Here is a 7478-nt window from a genome sequence, read left to right as displayed (position 1 = left end):
TTCTTGTCTTGATCACGTAGGCTTTATTAATATATAAATTACTCAATATACTTCATATAAGCGCAAGCAAACTAATTGCAACAAGATAAAGGTTTATTCGCCTTTGTTTCTTCATAAAAATTTGTACAGAATATCCCCATCAGACGCCCAAAATCCCCAAATCTAGGAATAAATTCCCATACCTGGCAGCACTGGATACCAGACAGAAGAGCAGTGAGAGGCAATACTAAACATGGCCGCGCGCGGCGTGGGCCCGTGGGGGCCCGTCCCATCCGATCTTTTCGCTCATCCTGAACGATACTTTGAGAGAATGGCGAGGGAGTTGGTACTTACATCCGACACTACTGTCCCATTTAATTATATATATGGGATGTTTCCTGTGCGGGGATGAGAGCGAAAATAGCCCCAAAACTACTGTATGTCAATGGTGCGTGGGGGGATCTCTCTTAGCTTCTAACAATTTCATATTTCATGAATAGTAACACGGTTGACTACGTAATTGATCGCAAGTTTGGCATTGTTTCGCAGAGCTTGCATTTCCTTTGTTATGCTCGAAAGGAAACTGGCTGGAACATTTTTTTTATTGTTTACCACTTTTCACCATACTATGATAAATCATATTATCGTTTTATTTCATACAAAATGCTCGTTTAAGAAAATAAATTGAAAAATCTGAGTGGGGACGATACCTTAAAAATCAAAGGGCTATTCGATTAGTATGCAGTGCGAGATTAGGAGAGTATGAAAAGGGGTTTCCAGTTGAATCATAGGCCGTTGTCGACGCGAAACATTTTGAAGCGAACGAAAGTTTATGTAGCATTGAGATGGGTGTAGAGGAGCAGAGCCATGGTATTGGTAGAGCTGGACAAGGGAGTTCCCACCAAGGATGCCACACCTCTTTCCATGGAAAAAAAAAAATCTAATGCCTTGATATTTCTTCTTTTGTAGTCGTATTTGCGTTGGATTTCGCATCGAAAGGTAAAGAACAAAGCATTGTTAATGTTTAATGATTTGCAACAAAAGAGTAAGAATAAAATCGTGCTTATGTTCAATGATTCGCATCGAGATAATAAGAATAAAATCGTGTTTATAGTTAATGATCTGCTTCGAAAGGTAAGGAATAAAATCGAGTTTGTTTCAATGTTTTGCTTCGAAAGGTAAAGAATAAAATCATGTTTATCTTCAATGATTCTCATCGAAAAAAATAAGATTAAAATATTCAGGTTCAATGATTTACATCGAAAGACTGAAATCATGTTTACGTCCAATGAAAATTCAATTAGTTCAAGAAATTAAAATATTTACAAAATACCCATTTCGTGATTGATCATCCGGCTTCGAGGTCACATAGCTACAGCAATAGTTATCAAGATGACACAGGAAAGCAGCTAGGGGTGTAGGCGTAGGATAATGTGGCCAGATTTTTTTTCCTGTAAAAGCGGGACATTAATGTGTGTGTGTGTGTGTATATATATATATATATATATATATATATATATATATATATATATATATATATATATATATATATATATACATATATGTATATATATATATATATATATATATATATATATATGTATATATATATATATATATATATATATATATATATATATATATATATATATATATATATATATATATATATATATATATATAGATATAGATACTGTATATATATATATATATATATATATATATATATATATATATATATATATATATATATATATATATATATATATATATATATATATATATATATACATAAACTTTTTCTACTTACCTTTAATATTCACACTTTTCACTGGAATGTCAAAATGAAACAAAGTATCAGTACTACTCCACGAATGGGGACAGTTTGTTATTAAAGCAAAAAAAAAAAAAAAAAAAAAAAAAAAAACTCGGAACAAAACTCTAAAACGTAAAGTAATACCGAAACATATTGATAACTTAAAAAAAGAGCGGAATTCTGGTCACATTAGCCTAGGAGGATTAATACTAATTTTCCTTGGCTACCACAGCTTCCATCTGCTGTGATCTGTTGTAGTGCTTCTCACAGCTGCTGTTACGACCCCCCCCCCCCCGTCGCTTCTTGACTGTAGTGCTGCAAATTTAAGCAATTGAGATCGCAAATGCGATGATGATGTAGGCTGCTAAAAGTCCAGTTAACGAAATTGCCTATCAAATTCATGGATAGGATAATGATAATAAATTAATAATAATAATGATAATAATAACAATAATGATAATAATAATAATAATAATAATAATATCATTATTATTATAATATTAATATTATTATGATAATAATAATAATAATAATAATAATAATAATAATAATAATAATAATAATAATAATAATAATATTATTATTATTATTATTATTATTATTATTATTATTATTATTATTATTATTATTATTATTATTATTATTATAGGATAGGATACCTGAGTGGCGACATTCTGTGAACAAAAAAGACAAGCCTCTAATAAAGATATTTAAAGATCAATATCTTTGTGCAGTACATGTCTCTTGCTTGAGGGTACACTCGGACACATTATTTTATCTTACATTTCTTCCTCTTGTTTAAATTTTAAGTTTTTACAGTTTATTTATAAAAGATCTAATGTAATGTTACTGTTCTTAAAATAATTTATTGTGAGTTTTCATTACTTATCTTGTAGTTTATTTATTTCCTTGTTTCCTTTCCTCGCTGGGCTATTTTTCACGGTTGGATCACCTGGACTTCAAGCACCTTGCTTTTCTAACTAGGGTTGTACCTTAGCTTATAATAATACTGATACTATTTGATGGTTATAACCTTAAATAACAGTCAACTTTACATTCATATCAGTACAGTTGTAAACTACTGCATATCATTCCTGTGATTTCTCTAACAAATGATGGTAAAAAAAGAGGAGTCTGGAATAAGATTTCTAAGAAATAGCGTAAAATATATAGAAAAAACTAAGAGAAAGTGTTTACGTGGATTTTGATGCTCGTGAATTCGCATGTGGCCTTTATTATTAAAATAATAATAATAATAATAATAAAAATAATAATAATAATAATAATAATAATGATGATGATGATGATGATAATATTATTATTATTATTATTATTATTATTATTATTATTATTATTATTATTATTATTATTATTATTATTATTATCCTAAGATTCAACCCTAGTTCGAAAAGCAGGATGCTATAAGCCCACAGGCTCCAACAGGGAAATATAGCCCAGTGCTGAAAGGAAACAAGGAAACAAACAAACTACAGCAGAAGTAATGAACAATTTAAGTAAGATATCTTAAGAACAGTAACAACATTGAATTAGATATTTCACATAAAAAACCGTTAATATTTAGGAAATTTGTCTTTGTCAGAAGTTGTTATAAAATCTAACAACAGAAAAAGTTCTGGTGATTCAGAAAAAAATACTAATTTGTTGAATATGGCTATGTTGGCTCTTTCCACATTACGGGAAAATAACGATTGATTTTTTATATATATTAGTATAATATAATTATGAAAACAAGGTTTAATATGATAGAATTAAAAGACAATTATAGAAACAGGAATGTTGTGTAGTGAGGCTACAACTAAGCATGTATTTACCAGTAATGAATTAAGAAAGCTTAGAAACAATGGCAGAGAATTGAGTGAACTTAGAAACACCACCTCAAGATGTTGCCAGGTATGTTAGACAGGCAGTGGGAGTTAGAAGTAAAAGTACGCAAGCTGTGCTGTCTGCATAGGAGGTGACGGAGTGAATGTAGTTTATCGGGACAGGGTGATAACTTTATCATTTCTAGCCCAATCATTTTTCCTTATGGGGAAGATGTGCTTTACTATGATCCGATATAACATAACATGAAGTTATTTTATATTTTCTAAGCTCAGCTTAAGAAGGGGATCAGGGGGCTTTCCCCCGGCTAAGGGTTGTGACCTGGGAACTACTATGTTCGGTTAGGTTGGGTTTGTGGGGGTTGTATGATAGCGACAGTGGTTGGGGGGTCGCAGGGGGGTGTTAGGCTCCCCCCCCCCCGATAGGTCATTAGGAAGGTAAGGACATGGCTTGTAGGTCAGGTTAGGGGGGGGAGTTAGTTTGGGTTAGTTGTTGTCCATTTTCCTCGGCGTGTCTCCATAAACTACAAAGGCTCCGGAGGTGACTAATGACAATAAATATTCTTCTAGTAGTCTAGTAATGTGCCCCCATAATATCATTGTGTTGTGGAGAGAGCAACGAGGAACCTGGAACCTGTACGAGCCAAGAGAAGGTTGTGACTCAAAGGCGAGATGAAAGCAACTGAGTAACTTGATTAAAGACACATCGAGTATATATATACCAACTAGGTCCCGGCAAGAAGGTCACAAAATACAAACATGCTATTTCTTGTCCAACCAGCAACCGGTTCTGTTAACAGTTAACAATGAAGTAGGCAGATAGGTTAACACAAGTTGCTGTCAGTGAGAGGGGAGAGCGAGGATACAAAGGATAATATATACAAAAAAAGAGATATGTCGTTACTATGTACGATCGTGTGACATATGGGTGGTACAAACTTGAGAACAGAGTGCCCGAAGAGCCTAGACTGTCATTAGTCCGACAATCTCATGAATTAAGAAGTACAAATCCTTAAATATTATCAAGTTTTCATTACAAAGAATTTTTAGCCAAATTGTATTCCATCATTTCAATCAAATGCGACTAAAAAAAAAAGAAAAATATGTGAAATTAAGCTTAGATCACAATTGCCACTGATCTGTGTTCGCGACTCCTTTCAAACATACTTCGATATATATATGTATATATATATATATATATATATATATATATATATGATATATATATAATATATATATATACATATATATATATATATATATATATATATATATATATATATTATATATATATATATATATATATATATATATATATATATATATATATTATAGTCCTGTGTTCTGGGAACCAAAATATATACATATCATATATTACGGCTGGTAAGCTACACAACCTCTCAAGTTCCAAACTCACCTGCTTGCTTTTACATTAAATCTGTTACACTTGGAAATATCAATACCCGAACTCTGAGACATTTATATAACTTCCAGACAGCAATATATAAAAAAACTGAATATCCAAAGGTCTCTTAAGTACACTCAAAACAGAACTGGGTAATTATTTTTAAGACTTATTTAAAACCAACTATTACTTCGATTCTTTACAGGATACAAGCGAATATGTAATAAACACTGATGACTGAAATAAAACACTCTTTACAAAAATAAATATATTCTATATAAATTACAACGCTTTGAAAAGAATTTACATAAAACAAATAAATCACTCGAAATATTAAGTCGGAACAAAACTTAGATTAAGATAAAAATGTTACGATACAAAAATTATATAATCACATCACTTGAAATATTAAATCTGAATAAACCTTAGACTAAGACAAAAGAAATAATACTTATGAAAGTTATTCAATCACTTGTTTCACTTGAAATTAAACCTGGATACAATATCTAATTAGTCTTAACACCCAATGAATATAGTTAACCAGATCACGATATAAATAAATTTCACGTTACTACAGGGCCAGTTACAAAAACTTTACACAATGCCAACACTCACCCTAACACAATAAATCTAAAATCACCTGGATGATTTGCAACAATGTTTTAACGCATGTTATACGCTGTACACAAAATCCCTTAGGACAAACTATAGACGCTCGGCGAATGAGAGAGAGGGAATTTTTGGCTCTTTCACGAGACGGCTGCTTCTCTACTGCTGCTATGCAGCCCTGGGGTGTCTATATAAGAATTAGTTACTTCCAGAACATTCCAGGTCCGAGATCTGGAAGCGTGGGGGTTGGCCTAAGGTTGTAATTTTGCCAAAACCCACTCTATCAAATGCGAGATGGCTCTCTCTGGCTACCTCTGTTCACCCTCTGTCCTTGAAATGAAAAAAAAAAGATAAGATCTAACAATAGGATTTTTGGGAATCTTCCAAAGCACATGGCAGACAAAAGAACTGGGCATTTTCTCTCAAACATGACACAATACGTCATAGAAATAAAAAAGAACATTACATAAGCCCCTGTTCCTATCTCGTATGGTCGCATAACACTATCAAACAGATTAGGTAAGACTTCGTAACAAAAATACGTAAAATAAAAAGCTAATTCTTATAAATAACGTAAATTTACATATACTGACTTGAATGAAGAATACAATGAAATTAACGACGAAATTCTTACGTAATTTACATACAAATCTTAAATCTACACGTGAGGAACTCATCTTACAAGCTGGCTAACCTCTTCAATGCACATATGAAAACATAAATAAAATACATGAATATCCTACTGTATTTACTCTACACTAGACCAACATCGTAAGATATCTCCCCCCAAAAAAGATTTCAGTATTTATTCTGGCCCTGAATCCATAAATTCAGCTCGAGATAAATAATCTACAACTATGTTCTATTTACCTGATATATGCTTTACATTAATACAATACGGTTATAAACGTAATGACCTCCTAGTTAACTTTTGATTATTATTCTTCATCTCATTCACATAAGTCAAAGGATTAAGATCCGAATACACTGTAATCTCTTCATTTTGTGGTCAATTTACATAGACCTCAAATTCTATCATCTCAATGACTAACGTCAGTACAGTAGTTCCTTTTCAACTGTAGAGTAGGCTCGCTAATGTTTCTTCAGCTTGGTCGTCTTAAAACAAACAGGGTGAAGAATTCCTTCCTCGTCTTCTTGCAATAAGCCAGATTCAATCCCATTATCTGACGCATCCACTTGGATAAGGAGTTTCTTGTTAAAATCAGGTGCTCGCAGTATCGGTTTCAAAGTTAATATGGCCTTTATCCTGTCGAAGGATTCCTGCTATTCACTGGTCCTTGTAAATGTTTTCTTGGGGTTAGTCAAATCCGTCAAGGGAGCGACTATAGACGAAAAGTTCAGGCAAAACCGTCAGTAGAGTCCTGCCATCCCTAAAAAGCGTTGTAACTGCTTTCTCGTTGTGGGGGGTGATGCTTTCCTTATTCCTTTGATGTTAGTGGCTACCGGGTTGATTAGTCCTCTTCCTACTTGAAATCCCAAGTACCGAACTGTTGCCTCTCCAAATTCGCTCTTCTCCAGGTTAATTGTTGGGTATGCTCCTTGCAGCTTTTGAAATACCTTCTTCAGGATTCGGAGATGTTCTTCCCAGGTCGATAGATATACCACAATATCATCGAGATATACGTCACTCCTATCGATCCTAGAAGGTTATCCATCACACATTTAAAAGTAGCGGGTGCATTCATTAGCCCAAATGGCATGACAGTATATTAATATAACCCAAATGGAGTCATAAAAGCTGATAGCAATTTTGTGTTGTCGTCCAAAGGAATTTGATAATAGCCCTTTAACAAATCAATCTTGGAGA

The sequence above is a fragment of the Palaemon carinicauda genome, chromosome 39, assembly GCF_036898095.1.
Source record: "Palaemon carinicauda isolate YSFRI2023 chromosome 39, ASM3689809v2, whole genome shotgun sequence".
Classification (NCBI taxonomy): domain Eukaryota; kingdom Metazoa; phylum Arthropoda; class Malacostraca; order Decapoda; family Palaemonidae; genus Palaemon; species Palaemon carinicauda.
Note: the sequence above shows the minus strand (reverse complement) of the source record.